The sequence below is a fragment of the Zonotrichia albicollis genome, chromosome 1 (assembly GCF_047830755.1).
Source record: "Zonotrichia albicollis isolate bZonAlb1 chromosome 1, bZonAlb1.hap1, whole genome shotgun sequence".
Lineage (NCBI taxonomy): Eukaryota > Metazoa > Chordata > Aves > Passeriformes > Passerellidae > Zonotrichia > Zonotrichia albicollis.
This window is the reverse complement of record NC_133819.1, coordinates 125,127,719-125,144,009: the sequence shown is the minus strand read 5'-3', so window position 1 is coordinate 125,144,009 and position 16,291 is coordinate 125,127,719. Positions and strand designations below refer to the sequence as shown.

General features: G+C 38.6%; 1 long non-coding RNA gene across 1 annotated transcript in view; it reads left to right on the top strand.

Annotated features, from left to right (window-relative positions):
* The first annotated feature begins 3,550 nt into the window (after positions 1 to 3,550).
* Positions 3,551 to 16,291, top strand: part of LOC141725392 (uncharacterized) — a 51,878-nt gene continuing 39,137 nt past the window's right edge. The window contains exon 1 of the long non-coding RNA XR_012577253.1: positions 3,551 to 3,699. This is a non-coding gene — a long non-coding RNA (uncharacterized LOC141725392). The remainder of the gene's footprint in view (positions 3,700 to 16,291) is intronic.

Here is a 16,291-nt window from a genome sequence, read left to right as displayed (position 1 = left end):
CTAGAAATGAGGTAATAGTCTGTTATTAACAAGAAGTACATTGGAAGAAATTTGAGGAAAAAATATGGATAAATTTGTCTGTCTCACAGGAGGAAACCTTAGATGCTGTCCTTGGACCTTGTTAAGCTTTCTTTAGTTTTGTATTACTCACAGACTCATTCTGTGAAAATTTAATAGTGCAGATCTTTATTTTTCAGTAATTCATTGCTAAACAACAGAAGAATCCTTCTGTTGTATTCCTCTTCTGACTATAAAGCTGTTTCAGCACAGTGTGTCACATTAATGACAAAATAAGGGAGCTAGCTGTTAAAACACAGAGGGTAGAAAATCTCTTTACGTACTGTTAAGATTTTGCTAATTAGGCAAAACCAATACCTCACTTCCTTGCACTTGGCCAAAGAGGGGAAAGCCATATGCATTCCTTCCTTTTCCCTGAACTCTGCTTTCATACCTTCTGTAAACATGAGTCCCCTTATATAGTTTACCAAGCAGAAGCACACTGCCATGGTGCAAATTCTTGGTTTTGCTACTGTCTACAAATTCTTTTGGTTTGTGTGTTATTATCCATGCTTGACCCATAGAAGAAACAGGACTCAGAGTCTCTTCTGATGTGAGAAGCCTGGCTCAAGTTGTAAGGATGCATGACTTCAGCACACTCTGCATCACAGCCCAGATGGCAGATGTTCTGTTAAAATGCATGACTTTTAAGCTCTGCATTTAAAAAAATAGGAACTTTAAAGAGTGTCTTTAATTTCACCCTCTGGGGCCTTGCAGGCAAACAGCTGCTAAGACACTTGCCCTGCTGCTGCCACGGGGCTGGGAAGACCCATGAGCAGGCACTGGTGCAAGTCTGCAGCTTGGCCTCTGAGCACATGCAAGCAACAACCTTGGATTAGTGCAACAAACCACAGGTACTTCCAAGTAGCTGAAGGAGTGTAGTGTTCCCATGCTTAAAGTCACTGTTCCCTCTGATCCATGCTCCACTCAGAGCTGAGACGGGGTTTTTCTGTTGTCTGAAGTGGCAGATTGTCTCTCTGCAGTGTCTGACAAAAATGTATCAGGTGTCCAGGTTAAGCCACTGGCTATCTCCTAATACAGGGATTCCTAAGGGGACTTTGGCATTTTGAGACAAAATTTACACAAGGAGGAATCCAACTCTATTGGAATTCGTCCAGTCTCAATTAGCAAAATCTTGTCAGACCAGAGAATAAGGGTTTTTTTTTTATCCCTCTGTATTTTTATTGCAAGCTCATGTGAGGCTGTTTCCTGTCTTGTGAAGATTAAGATGCATGGCTAGTGGGAGTCAGGCTGGGGAGGTGATGGACACAAAAAAAGGTGGGATTTCTTGTTAAGCAGTAGGTAGGGCAGAGAGAAGATGCTTGATACAGACTCCAATTTGACTTCCCAGTGAAAGACACTTTTTTCATTAATAGCTACATGTGGGCTACCTGAATCTCCTTTTCTAGATGTCCCTTCTTCATGCTAAACTTCTGTATTGATGCATATAAATGACTAATCACTTTTCCTTAACCACCTAGACATATCTTATCTTGAAATTGAAATGCCTACAGCCAAATTTATTTCAATGCTGACCCCTACCCTTTCCAACATTCCTTATTTTGAAGCCTAATATATTTTTTCTTATAGCTTTTATTTATAGGATTTATCTTCTATCATATTCTTTCAAAAAATACCACATGCCCTTTTGCATCTTCAGTTCTCCTCTTCTCATAGGTGCATCTTGATGCACACAGAAGATACAGAATTTGACAAGATTCCATAGGATATCATGGGGGAAAAAAAAAGCTTTTGGACATCCAAAACTAGTATCCAACATTATTCTGTTTGGAAGCTGGCCTAGTGTAACATTTCATGCGCAGGGTTATAATCCTTGCTGTTCAGAGGGAGGCTCAAAACCCCTGGAGCCTATGCTGATTTGTGCAATGTTGGGCTGTAGTGTCTGTGTGTGCATGTATCTATCCCAAGGGAATGGGGGGGGAAGTTATTAGTTAGGCAGAATAAAGTATTCAGGCTGGAAAACAGACACCTCTCCTGAAGGCGCAGTATAGGGAAGAACTATGAGGAGTTTGGATGAAAGGACTTTGTATGAATGTAAATATGACTACAAGGCATAGAACGACTGGAAAGGGTGGAAACACCCTGTGGAGTCTTATAGTGTTGTTAGAATGCGTAGTGTTAGTGGAGGCTTTGTGATCAATGCTAAATTAGTGAGGGGGATGTAAAAGGTATCTTTTCCTTAAAAAAGGGAAGCACACTAGAAATTAAAAAGTTCATATTTGTTTGGAAAGATGTGTCCTTCATGAAACTGGTTGATTTTGATTTGCTACCATAGCTTAATTCTTTAATAGCTTCATTTTCTATCAGCATTCCCATGACTTTGAAAGGTACTAATTGTAAAATAACCTGTCTAGCACAGTCATGTCTGCTCCCTAAAAAACTTCCATTTAAATGAAAGTTTCACCTTCACTAATTTTTTTTTTCTTTTAAAATTACTCTAAGCTTAAAAAACGTTCTTTTTTTCCTAAAGAAAAATATACAGAGGAAGTTTAGGAATTTTTATTTTTGGTATTCACCTTGTGGGGGCAGGCTTCCAGTACTCTGTCAGTTATCCAAAATCTTTGCTTTAGCAAGGTGAGACTTCCAGTCTGAAGAGATTTGAAAGTGCACTTTCAGTCCCTAAGGAAATAGGTGTATCAGCTTGATAAAAACCCCTGTGTGAGAACTGCAGCCTTGGACAAAAGTCCCCTGAGGGAAATGTTTCCTCCAGTTTGTGTACCTCTACTTAGTGTTAGAAGGTTTTGAGTGAAGATCAATAACCTGGAACTAAACCTGAGGAGTTTAGCATTGAATCAGATTTTCTTCTGTGTACAGAAAATCAAGAATCTGACTCTAGAGCATGAAATACACCAGATAAATATGGAATTTATTTTAATTCACTATTATTAGAAAAAAAAAACTGTATCAAAACCTTGCCTTTCTTTATTTTATCCAGTCTAATTTGGATCACTGTTAGTGCTGCTATTTTGGTTTCTTTGTCTTCATTTACTCCTAGCACTTCCAGTGCACAGCTAAATAGACTTCTCATATGCTGAAAGCATTTGGAAAAGCTCATACATCATTCATCCAGAGAGGAGAAATGAAGTAAGAAGGAAAGGACTTGAGTGTCTTTGTTTCTTCACAAGGACTGAACACATTACTGAAAGACTGATAATAAGGTTACCATTTAGACAGACACATTATTAGAAATGCAAATTTAGACAAGGAAATGCTGAATATCTCTCATTCTAAAAAGTAATTTTTGCTAGATTCACTTATGAATTCGTTAGAAATGTAATCCTATTAATGGCACTACTGGTTCTTGTGGATGGCAATGACAAAATGCAAAAGAAGACTTTCAGACCTTCTTTTTAAGGATTGCAGCCATCTTTTCACCCACGGGTTCAGTGTTCTCACTCAGAAAAGATGCTTTTATATCATCATATGGTAGAGCCTTGGCAATAATAACATCTCAATTGCCAGGATATACTTACAGTGGGTGGCTCTGGCTCTGAACACTCAATTAAATGCATTTTTTTCCTACCGGGTCCCTGTGGTACATTTTACTGATACCTAATAGCTTCAGCATCTCTAAGGAAACTGGCCTTGATTTTATTAACCTAAAAGATTGAAGAACAAAAGGCAAGTATTGCTGACAGGTTAAAAATTCTTTAACAAAGGAGTCTTAATTGCTTTCTTATTTCCCTTCGTATATGCTGGGGTAGCCTCCACTGTTCATTCAAAAGGATTTTGCATTTGGAATCAGTTATTTTCTGAGGGATGGCTTGTAAGGTTTCATAGTTGTTGGGTTTTTTGATTTTGGGTTGGTGGTTTTTCTTGGTTTTTTGGGGTTTTTTTGATTTTTCAGGAAAGATTTGAACAATGTTGTCAACTGTGTTAGAGGTTAGAACCTTTCCCTCTGTCTTTGAAAATCACCTGATTGTCTGCCTCACTCCATCTCTCTGTCAGAGGGACTATTAAAGCTAAAGTAGTGTGCAGTGATACATACGTGATAACCAACAACTTTGGCCTAAGAGCTTATCTGTTTACGGTGTCAAATGCTATCTGATAATCAATATAGCTGCTCTTGTGCTATGTGTCCGTGTTTCTGGAGGCGTGACTCTTTGCAGATGCAGGTTCTGCTTTCTATCCTTTTGCCTCTTGGTGGTTGTCAGCCTCCATATCTGTGTCTTTCACAGGTTTCATTAAAAGCTGTCTGCAGCAGTCAGAAGAAACCTGCAGCTTTGGAGGATCCCCAAGCCTTAGCAAGCTGTGTAAACTGTGTAAATCTATTTAAAGCTAAGAGTCTTACCTCCAAACTTCTGCTCTGTATATTAGGGTATTATGGATGAAAGAGATTTCTTTAAATGAATATGCTGCTGTTCTCAATTCTGGTGACTACCCTATAGTGGTCCTGCATTTTTAGGCTTATCGTGCACCTCTGTTTTGCAGAATACAGACTAGGAATCCTTCATCCCCCAGGGATGGAGATAACACCAATAAATGACCCCAGGAAAAAGGGATAAGTTATAATCTTGCTGATTTTTTAAGATGAAAATTAAGAGTTGTGATAGTAAAAGCATTTATTTTTTCCCCTTTTGCAATTTTAAGGCACATTGGAGACAGTGTGTATGCTCATGAAAGTGAAAATATTTTATAGTGTTTTGTAGCAATATCTTACAACAATGCAGCCAACTCAGAGCAGGCAGTTTGAGTGTCAAAGAAAACATTAGGTATTTCTGATATTACACCTCTGTGTGAGCAATTTGCAGATTTACGTATTTTTTCAAATTTCATTGCTACACTAAGAATCATGGAACCATTTGCATTGAAAAGGACCTTTAAGATCATTGACTCCAGCCATTAAACTAAAACTAAGTCCACCATTAACCATGTCCCTAAGTGCCATGTCTACATATCTTTTAAATTCCTCCAGGCATGCTGGCTCTACCACTTCCCTGAGCAACCTGTTCCAATTCTTGACAACCCTTTCTGTGAAGAAAGTATTCCTAATATCCAGTCTAAACCTCCCCTGGTGTAATTTGAGGCCATTTCCTCTTGTCGTATTGATTTTTACATGGGACAAACTGAGCACAGGATTTGATGTGTGGCCTCACCAGTGCCCAGAACAGGAGGACAATCCCTGCCCTGGTCCTGCTGGCCATGCTATTTCTGGTATGATCCAGGATGCCATTGGCTGTCTTGGTCACTTGGGCATACTCTGGCTCATGTTCAGCTGCTGTTGACCCGCACCCCCAGCTTCTACACTGCTGAGAATATTCGCAGTCACTATGGAGCTCTGCATAGGGCGGGTGTGACCCCAGTTCAGGGCCCAGCACTTGATCTTGTTGAACATCATACAAGTGGTCTTAGCCCATCAATCCAACCCATCCAGATCCTCTGCAGACCTGTCCTGCCCTCCAGCAGATCAACACTCCCACAGAACTTGGTGTCACATGCAAACTGACTGAGGGTGCACTTGACCCTCTTGCCCAGATGACTGACAAAGAAAATTAACAGGACTGGACCCAACACTGAGCCATGACAACACCACTTGTGGCTGCTTGCCAGCTGGCACCACCACTGTCTGGGACTGGCCATTCAGTCATTTCTTTACACAGTAAGCAGGGCACCCTTCCAGGCCATGAGCAGCCAATTTCTTCAGGAGAATGGTGTGGTGAGCTGTGTCAAAGGCTTTCCTGAAGTCCAGGTAGAGACAGTGTCCGCAGCCTTTCCCTCATCCACTGAGTGGGTCATTTTGTCACAGAAGGAGATCAGGTTGGTCAAGCAGGACCTGCCATTTGCAAACCAGGGCTGGCTGTGCCTGATGCCATGGCTGTCCTGCATGTGTCATGGGTGGGATTCAAGATTATCTGCTCCATGACTTTCCCCAGCACTTACCTAAGGCTGACGGGAATGTAGCTCCCTGGGTCCTCTCAATCCTTCTTGACTGAAATATTTCACCCCTCACCGCTCCCTTTCTCCTGGTGTGGATGTTTCAGGTGCCAAAGAGATGACTGAGGAGCTGTTCAGGAGATACAGTGAGACATAAGGAATTCTCAAATTTGGAAATTATTCCATAAAATTGTAGAGTAAATCTGCATCCTCTGATCTGAACAGAACTGAGGCACAGGAGTCTGATTTGGCTGTGAATGATGCTGTGCCTTCCAAACTTTTTGGACTCAGTAGCACCATCCATCTCACCTCTTCCCTTTACAACACAGCTTTAGTTGGGGAGCTGCTGATCAGTGCATGGGCTGCATGTTGCAGCTGGCTATATCATGAGGAAGCAGCTGGTGCACTGAGAAAAATTCTGGTCTGCTGTGTTGTGTAAGTAACAAAGAAAATTAATTCCCTTAATAAAAGTGTATTGTATCCCTCACAAACACAGCTTTAAGGTCTGTGACAGAGCTGTGTCTCTTTAATGAAAAAGTAGAAGTGTTTTTCCTTGCAGCAGAGTTGTCTGGTTTCAGGATTTGGGAATCCTCTTCCTCATTTTGTGGATGTTGTTTATTTAGGTCTTGCTGTCTCATATTCTGAACTCAGTTATGGCTCCTTATTCTTTAAATATTGTCCTGTCAAGGACTAACTGGCATGAAAAGTCACATAAAATATGATGCAGAAAATAAAATGCAGAAAAGATACTTTATCCTGTTTTTTAAAAAAATATCATTCACTATTTCCTAAAGATAGTTGGAAGCTGCATGTTTTTCTTTAATGGAGAACAGGACCCTTGGCTCTCACGAGGACAGTGGCAGGACACTGGTGTTCGTGAAATCCAGGATGCTTTTACAGGGAAGAAGGCAGCCTGTGAGGAGGGACTGGGAGGAAAAGCCTGGGAGGAAAAGTGCTGGCGATGCAGCAGCAGGGCTTGGGAGCTTCCCTGGGCCAACAGCTGGGGAGAAACCACACTCTGCTTTCCTCCAGAAACATTTGCTGCAACACATCAATGTCTGCTCCAGCACATTCCCATGATTAGTGTGGTGGTCTTTTAGCACTGACCTCTACTTAGTGCTCAGCTTGACATATTAATATTCACCGAACTAAAAGTTAATTCTAAAATAAACCTGTTAACCCTTCTATTTTCGATCACTTCATTTGCTGCAAATTATTCTGGGACAGATTCTGTCCCAGAATAATGAAGCTGGGGCAGGCCTTGTCATGAAGCTGGGGGCAGGCCTTGTCACCAGCTGGAGCACAGCTGGGCCTTTTCTGGATATTAATTGGCTTCTCTCTTTAGGATTTATATTTTAGCATCCCTAACAGAAAGAATTGTGCCACAACTCTAAACATGATATATTTTAATTGCGTTCAAATATTTTATTATAGATATTTTACTGTGGCAGAACGAGTCACATGATCCTTGCATTTTCTTTGGACTCTGCACCACCCTTTTCTGTGATCACTTTAAAAACTCACCTATAGGAGGGGCAGAAAATAATATTTTCATAGGGTTGAACTAGCTTAGACAATATAGGAGAAAAATATTTTGGTAACTCCTATATATTTAGAGAGAATAAAGAATTCAAGTGTATAAAAAAGATGTCATTTTTAAATTTTCTCTTTCCAAGTAGTAAAGCTTTTCTGGAAAACTTTTGTGGAATTTTACCATTTCATTCCTATAGATTTTACTTGGGATTATTCTGTGATGTTATTTCAATAAATTGGTTTGAGGAATCTCAGTGGAAACCACTAGCCCAGGGAAAACAATTCTGGCTCTCTTGTTACTTGTCCACACCTTTAGAAGGGCCAGATCTTTTACAAGAGGGCCAAGCTGCTTCTCTGGAAAGTATGCCACTTCTTCTCTTTATACTTTGTACTTGGTAGTCAGATTGCCCTTTTTGGCTTCTTTTTCACTGCTGCATATGGTGATGGTGAAGTGAGGGCTGGCTCTGTTTTCAAAACAGTGAAGCACCTGAGCATGTTTGCACTCTGCCATGGACAAAGCAGAGGTATGTAAGCCTGACAATTTCAGTGGTGGACAAGTCGCCAGTTTTTTCTCTTTCCAGCTGAAAGGAAAAAATAGCAACAATCAGGTGACTAATTTTAAAATTGCTCTTCATTAAACTAAATCACATAAATATATGAAGGTTTTCACTTTGCTTTCCCAAACAGAAATGTCACTACAAAAGACACACAAATTCAAATGCAATTTATTTTAGCTCATCTACTTGAAATTAGTATTTCTATGATCTGGATGTATTTAAATTAAAGAAAAATCTTGTGCCGTCTGATTTCCTGCTTCAAATGCCGACTCCAAAGAAATCTCTTTATACACTATAACCTCCACTCTCTTCCTCATACCCCACACTGTAATTTGTATCCATGGTAATACATTACTGTTTCCAGCAGCCAAGGGGTTTGGGGGAAATTATGGGAAGAAAAATCTTTCACTGTTAAAATTGTGGCAGAATATCATCAGTCTGACAGAGCAATACAACACTCTTAGTATGAAGCCCCAAACAAATTGGAATTTTGTTTGTTTCAGGTTTCATTATAGACTATGGAATATTGAACCTCTGCTCATCAAAACATTTTCTTGAGCTTGCTTTTACAGAGACCTTAGGCCCAGTTTCAAAAGAATCCCGGACCTGTTCTGAGCAGTTTATGGGCTGACTTTAACATAAACTAGATCACAGTTAGCAGACTTGGCTGAAATTCACCCAGAATGTTTAAGTGAAGTTGAACCTGGAAGTGAAATTTTGTGAGTGAGAACCCAAGCAGACTGGAAAAAAAAAATTAGGAAAATACTGTGCATTGATCCTGCGGAACTTCAAACAACAGGATTTGACATCCTAAGAAGAATTCAATAAAAGCTAAAGAACCAGTTAAACTTTTTATTTCATTTGGGAATTTAGCTGTTATTTTTAAATAAACAGAGTAACCACTACATCAAACAAATTATTGAATGCAGCCTGAGATTCTTGTGATGCCTGGTATAATTTAAGTGGCAGGAGAAAGTCATATAAAACCTTTAGGAGAAGATTTTTAAAAGCTCTTAGAATTGATTTAGCTTGTCTGCTTTAAAATTAATGAGAGTTGTATTATTGTCTCTAGAAACAGTATGAGACAAATCCTGGGCATTTATGGAAATCCCATGACTAGTATACAAAAACAGTGGGGTCCTAAAAGAAGCAGACTGTACAGAACTTCTGCCTGAAGTTCTCTGGTTGCTTTGTAGCTGAGGCTGGACCTTAGGTTTCTAACATGAGTCTGATGCTAATTTTTATTTACTTCCCAAAAATCACCATTTCTCTTAAAAATGGAAATACTGCATTTTGTTCTGAAGAAGATATTTATGAGCTGGATAAGATGGGATATATAGTTTTTTACTGTAGTTTTACCTGTCACTGAACTGTACTTTATTTCTATAGTCATAGTCAAAAGGTAGGCAAGATCATTAAATCTCACACCCAGAATTCTTACTTGAGGTACTCTCATCGAAGTTTGTATAAGCATTCTTTCTCATGCTATTTCTTTGATAAAACTGGCCAGTGAGGGAAGATTTTAATTTTTGTTTCTTTAGATAAGATTCTGTCATTCCAAATTGTGGTTTTGTGGGGTTTTCTGGGGTTTAGTTTTTTTTTTTTTTAACTTCAGGACGCCAAACTCTTTCTAATATTTTCTTTTCGTGCCACACTCTTTTCTTGCTATTGCTCATTTCTGATATTGATACCTTGCTTCCCCTCTTCTGTCTAATGATGCACATGTCAAAGCTGACCACCTTTGAAAGTGCCCTATGAAAGAATGGGGGAGCGTGCAAGACAGCAGCAGTCAATCTTTGAAATACTGAAATACGGAATTTTGAATATGAGGACAATGGCAATTGTCCAATTAAAACAGAATCAATTAGAAATATGTATAAAGTAGGTTCTGTGTTTTGTGACAAAGGGAACTGGATCTTCACAATTTACCACTTCAATTTTTTTTTTTTTAATTCTTATTATGTTTTTTTTTTTCTAGTATTACTTTTAGGTTCGTAGTCCAAGAGGTAATTTTTTTTTTTGCATCCTGCCTTCATGGTTGACTTGGTTCCCTAAAAATATTTTATTAGGCAGTTTGTTAGTAGGCCGACCTTTTGCTTTAGGAACATCCAACTGTTGGAATGCCACAAGGTCATAGCCCATATCTTCCATGTTAAAATTAAAACATATCTAAGAGACAGAACTTGTGTTTAAAATATAGTTTTACCATAATGAAACAGAGGGCTCAAAGGTCCTATAGAATCTATAAACTGTTAGCATACAAGATCACTGGCTTTATGCCTTCTTCAGAAAATTTACTGTAATTTTACAGTATTTTTATATTTGAACAGCATTAATTTAGAGAAAAACCAATATAACTGTTTTAATGTCACATATTACTTTAATAAATTTAGATTGAAGTCCCATTTTCCTAAGTACTGTAAACCAGAGGGCCCACACATGGAGTGCTTACTGTGCTGAAATCTGACTCATACAGGTAAAACAGGACTAATGCAGAGCATCACTGAAGCCATTTGTGAGTGCAACAGCCTAAATGGAGACTAAACCTGAGACAGAATATAGGCAGGGAGAAAGAAGATGTGAAAGCTGATTGGCCTCTGAAGCAGATTTCCTTTGGGAGGTCCCAAATCTCTTGGATTTAGAATAAAACAAGAAGTGACATCCAGAATTAAATAACTTCTCTCTAAGAGATAACACTTGTAAATAATTGTTTTCTTTGGAGCGTGTTTTTTACCTTTAGAGTAAAGTTGCTTAGTAATTTGGAGGCTGTAGCTAATGTCAAGATAGGCAAGGTAAAGAAGACATTTATTGCTATTGAGGAAGAAAGTTGGGGGGAAAAAAGGAAAAATGAAAAAAATTTGCACAGAACCACACAATCACAAAATGGTTAAAGTAGGAAGGAACCTCTGGAGATCAGCTGGTCCAACTATCATGCTCAAACAGGGTCACATATGGCTCATTGTCCAGGACCGTGTTCAGGTTGCTTTTGAAGGAGGGAAACTACACAATCTTCTTGGGCAACTTGTGCAAGTGCTCAGTCACCCTTACAGTGGAAAACCCTTCCATGATGTTCAGAGCGAGCCTTCTGTGTTTCAGTGTGTGCCTCTGCTGCTGCCATTGGCCACCACTGAGGAGAGCCTGGGCATGTCCTCTCTGTCCCTTCAGGTATTTTTATACTTTGATAAGGTTGCCCACAATCCTTCCCTTCTCCAGGCAGAACTGCTGCATCTCTCCTAGCTTTGCCTTAGTGGAGCTATGCTTGAGTCATAAACATCTTCATGGCCCTTAGCTGGTAAGGCCAGTGTGTCCAGTATGTCCAGGATGTCCATGTGTCTCTTGAGCTGGGGAGTCTGGGAAGGGACCTGGCACTGCTGCCATGGAGTCATCAGGTCTGCATAGGAGACTAGAAAGGGGAAAGAATCACCTGCCTTGACCTCCTGGTAATGCTTTGTCTAATGCGCTCCAGGATAGCACACATCTTGTTTGCCGCAAGAGTACAATGCTGGCTCATATTCAACTTGGTGTCCACCAGGAGATGCAGGTTTTTTACAAACTGCTTTCTAGTTGTGTGGTCCCCAGGATGTACCAGTGCCTGGATTTATTCCTCCATAGGTGCAGGACTTTGCACTTTCCATTCTTGAACTCCATGAGGTTCCTGTCAGCCTTTTTAAGTCCTTGATGGCTGACAGGAACCTCTGGCATATCAAACACTCTTCACAAATTTGTTTCATCAATAAACTTGCCTAAGGTACACTGCCCCATCATCCAGACCATTAATGAAGATGTTGAAGAGGACTGGATGCAGTACTGACCCCAGGTTACAATCCCATTTATTGGCATCCAACCAAACTTTGTGTCACTGAGCCTGGATATTCATCCGTTTTCAATTCACCTCATTGTCTGCTATTTCAAGCCCATACTTCATCACCTAATCTCTGAGGGTCTTATGGCAGACAGGGTCAAAAGCCTTACTGAGGTCCAGGCAGACAATATCCACTACTCTCCCACAGTCTAGAAGTTAATCAAGTTGCTCAAGTATGAGCTCAATTATACATGTTCTTTTCAGAGTCTGGCTGTACTGGGAAAGCAGTGGATCTGGAGAGTGGAGTAGGAAAAGTGCATGACATTAAAGCAAGAAGAGGGAAGAGAAGTACCTGCTTAATCTCTGATAAAATGAAGGCACAGCTCTCTCAGAACCCTGTGAGAAAACCCACATCCCTTCCAACTTTAGCAAGATTTTCTCCCTTAGTGTCCCACTACTGTTGACCTGGTTAGTGTCTTGTTACCTGCTTTTCTGGGATAGTGGTGTGCAAGCTCTCCTGAGAGGATTGTAAATGCGAAAGCTTGCCAAATCAGTCAGTGAGGCTGTCTTTTGGTGGTGTGAAAGAAAAGAAAGTAAATGAAAATTAAAATAATAGAACATGTCCCACCAGAAACCCCCAAAAAACTGTTGTTAAGTTAAACATTCTCTACCAAAATACACACTGGATGCTATTTTCTACCTTGAATTAAGTTGTGAACAGTGATAAATTATAGAACTTATGTAGTTCTTTTTGTGACAACATGGTAGATACTTGTTCTTACCATTTTGTCCTGAACAAAGGAATTGACTCACATTTTAGATTTCCTGCAAATGTGATTCAACCTTTGATATTTATCACTACATCATTGTGCAATATGCTGTTTGTAGTAACTTCTTTGACAGAAATTAAAAGGGGAAAAATATTATTTATCACCCTTATTATTCTAGTCTTCATGGTTTTGTCCTGACAGTCCTGTGTTGTTCTCTTCTCTGCTTTCCTTTTTTTTCCATTTGTTCAATTTTTTTTTACTGACAGTCCCTGACAATTTTTTAATGACAATACTGACTTTTGCTTTTTTTTGTTATCTCCTTTGCTTCATTTTGCTTCTTCTTTTTTTTTTTTCTATTTTTTTCAATTTTTCTGGTTTTATTTACTTCTGCTTTTCTGTCTCATTTATTTGTTTTTGGCTTTGGTTTGTGTTTTTTTTTTTTTTCTTTTTTTTTTTTTTTAATAATCTCTTTAATGGCTTTTTGGTTGCCTTCCTTTTCCCCTTCCTCTGGCCTCCTTTGTTTCAGGCATAGTAATGTGAGAATACTCTCAGTTCCCAATGAAGATCAATACAAGCTGAAGAAGAAAAACATTGTCCCTGGTTGCTTATATACTTGCATAAAATTTGCTTTTTAAACCTTAGATTGTTGATATAGGAAATTATATTTTTGGATACTTGAAGTTTCTTCTGAAGCTGACAAAGGAATGAATATTTGGGAGAAGCTGGACCAAAAATTGGAACCATATCACACCATCTTTGCTCTAGCACTTAACCAAAAAGAATGCAAAGAGAATATTTTTTTTCATATTGCTTTAATATGTGTCTATAGAACATTAAATTCTACTTTAAACATCTTTTATGCAAAAATTGCCATGTGTTTTGAAAAAAATTAATTTACTCTCTCAGTCTTTTGGTAGGAGTATTATTATCATCTGTATTTCACTGATGTGTACATAGCTGGAGCCAGTGTTCTCTGTACTATGCCTATAAATCAAGGACATCTGCCTTCTTGCATATTGTTGAGGTGTTAATAGGTTGGGAGGCACAGATGGAGGTAGTCACCAGATGGAGGTATTGTTAGTTTAACTGAATAAATAGGAAGATCATGGTGAAATATTTGTTATTACTTGTGGTGCTGTTTTTTTTTTTTAATATATATAATAAGGAGCTTAAAAAGTGATATTCTATGCCTGACTCTTCAGTTGTTGCCAACTGCAGTGATTTTATCAGAAGTCTCATGATAGTGGTATTTTACTCGAAGTCTAGTCCTTGGAATCAATTATCATCTGATAATCTTAGCATTCATTTCAAAATAAAATTGAGTTTCTGGGCTTCATGAATATAGAAGAAAACTTGAAAACATGGATCGAATGCGCATGAAAGGCCCAGACACAGTAAGGAAAATAATCCAAGCGCAATTTTTTTAAATTACGTTTTAAAATAGCTGCATCACCTGAAGAAGACTGACTTGCAATTTTTTTAACCTTATAATATGTACTGACTCCTAAGTTTAGAAAAGGTAGGCACCCATGTAGGTAACAAATAACGTTATATGACAAAACAGAGAAAAAAGAGAACTATTAAATGAATCAAAATGGATACTCTTGTAATGCAAAAGATGTTCATATTTCTCTGTCTTGTACATTGATTTTTAGCAGGATATTTTCTTATCTCAGGTAGGTTATGTGGAACAGTCACATTATGCTTAGTTTGTTTAGGGAAAAAATATATGCACTACTTTAATGGCAAATACCATGCAGTTCTAGAGGTCTTTCCTCCTAAAGACTGAGTTAATAGCAAGATGGAATAAAAAATTATTGAATGAGCCATTAGAAAAGGGGTAAGGAGTTTACATGTTGTTCTTAGATGTGTTCCCTGCACTATTTGCTCTCCCAAATTCCCCCTGAAAAAAATGCAGTGCCCGTCTTGGATTAATTTTCAGCGAGTATTGCACCATTCTAAGTTCATGATCTGCCCTGCACTCCTATATTTTCTGTTTAGGCTGTCTGGAGTAGCACTCAGTGATTACTGCCAAGCTGAAAGAGAACAAAAACCAGAGACTGGCACACAGGTTCCTGCTTCTCTTTGAGCGGACGGTTTACCACCTCATTTCTCTGGTGGACCTCAGAATAGCCCATAACTGGAAGATAATTTTTGTGGTGCTCAGATTTGGAATGTAGTTTGTGCCTGCTGAACAGGGAAGTGGGAGGCCAGGGAACTCCTTCATGCATTCTTCCCAAACCTCATAGAGAAAGTGTTCCATTCAAAATGAAAGCTTGTTTTTTGTTGCTTTACAAGGTGCCATATAAAGAAGGCAAAGCTTGTTTCCTCTGTTATCTGTTATTGCTGTATCCTATCGAGGTAGATTTGAGATCTGAGGGCCTCCACAGCACACAGCTCCATCACAGCTGCTGGAGTTGGCAGTGTTGCAGCAAAGCCTGTAAATATAGACAATCTGTTTTAAAAGTTGTCCCTGTGTAAGGTAAAATTATTAAGGAAACACCAGGTCTTGTTAATTCTTTTTTCCCTTTGAAAACTTAATTTTAGTAATGAGGAATAGGAAGGTTTCTAGTACAGGCTGGTTACATCCACAGTGGGAATAAAAGCTATTCTCCCCAGCATACATTTTTGACCAAAAAATTTAATATTCAGGGTAAAAAACAAGTGGTTTTTCTCTAGTTAACGTTAAGTCCCTGTTTTATTTTTTTTTTTCACTATAAAGAAAAATATCAAAGGAAAACTGAAAGCAAAAAGGCAGTGCATGAAAACAGGGAGATTCCCAGAAAAATGAATTCCTCTAAAATAGGTAGAAAAGTATAACCATGTACTTGTTAGGTTGTTCCCTATGGATTTTCTCTTCTGAATTCTTTGTTATTGCAAGTTAAAATCAACTACTTGAACATTTTATCTAAGAATTTAAAATACATATCTAGATATCTTTAAGTAGGTTACCTGTGAACTAAAATCAAAAAAATACAGTATCTATAGAACCATGACTTTAAAAATATGCACTAGAGTTCAGATCTTGCAGGTCTGAGCTGCAGTCTTGTTATGAGTGTAGGGAAAAAAGGAACATGGATGAAAGAAATTGAGTAATGATTAAGAGAATGCATGGGTCCTGAGATCCTAGTATTTTGAAAAGTAAAAAAGGTACTTATTTGATCATGGAGGTTAGGCTAGGCAAATGAAACTATCTAAAAGATTACATTTTAACATTAAAACCCTGTAACCTCTGGAAATAAGAAATAATGAGGCCTTGCAGTTCTGGTATCAAAAGTGGAATCTGCAAACATTTATTTAAAAAGAGAGAGAGCGACAGGGGTATTATTACATGACATGCAGACAGATTAAAATATTATACAATTTTGAAGCAGTGAAAATACGTATAAATATATAAGCTTACACTTTAAAAGAACATGTGTATGTAAGAGGAAAAAGAAGGGCAAAAATGCTCTCATGGCCTTCCAGTGTGATGTCTGAATGCAATTAAAATCTCCAGTTTTGATGCTGTAGCAGGTCTTTGACAGTCAGCCATCTGAATACCATTTTGACAGCTCAGACACATTTTTATGGTCACGCCATAGGAAGAACAATTATTTTGTACCCATGTCTGGGAAAAAACCTCACCAGAATCCCTTCCTCCTCCTGCTGATCTGAATGTTTTGTTTGCTCTGTCA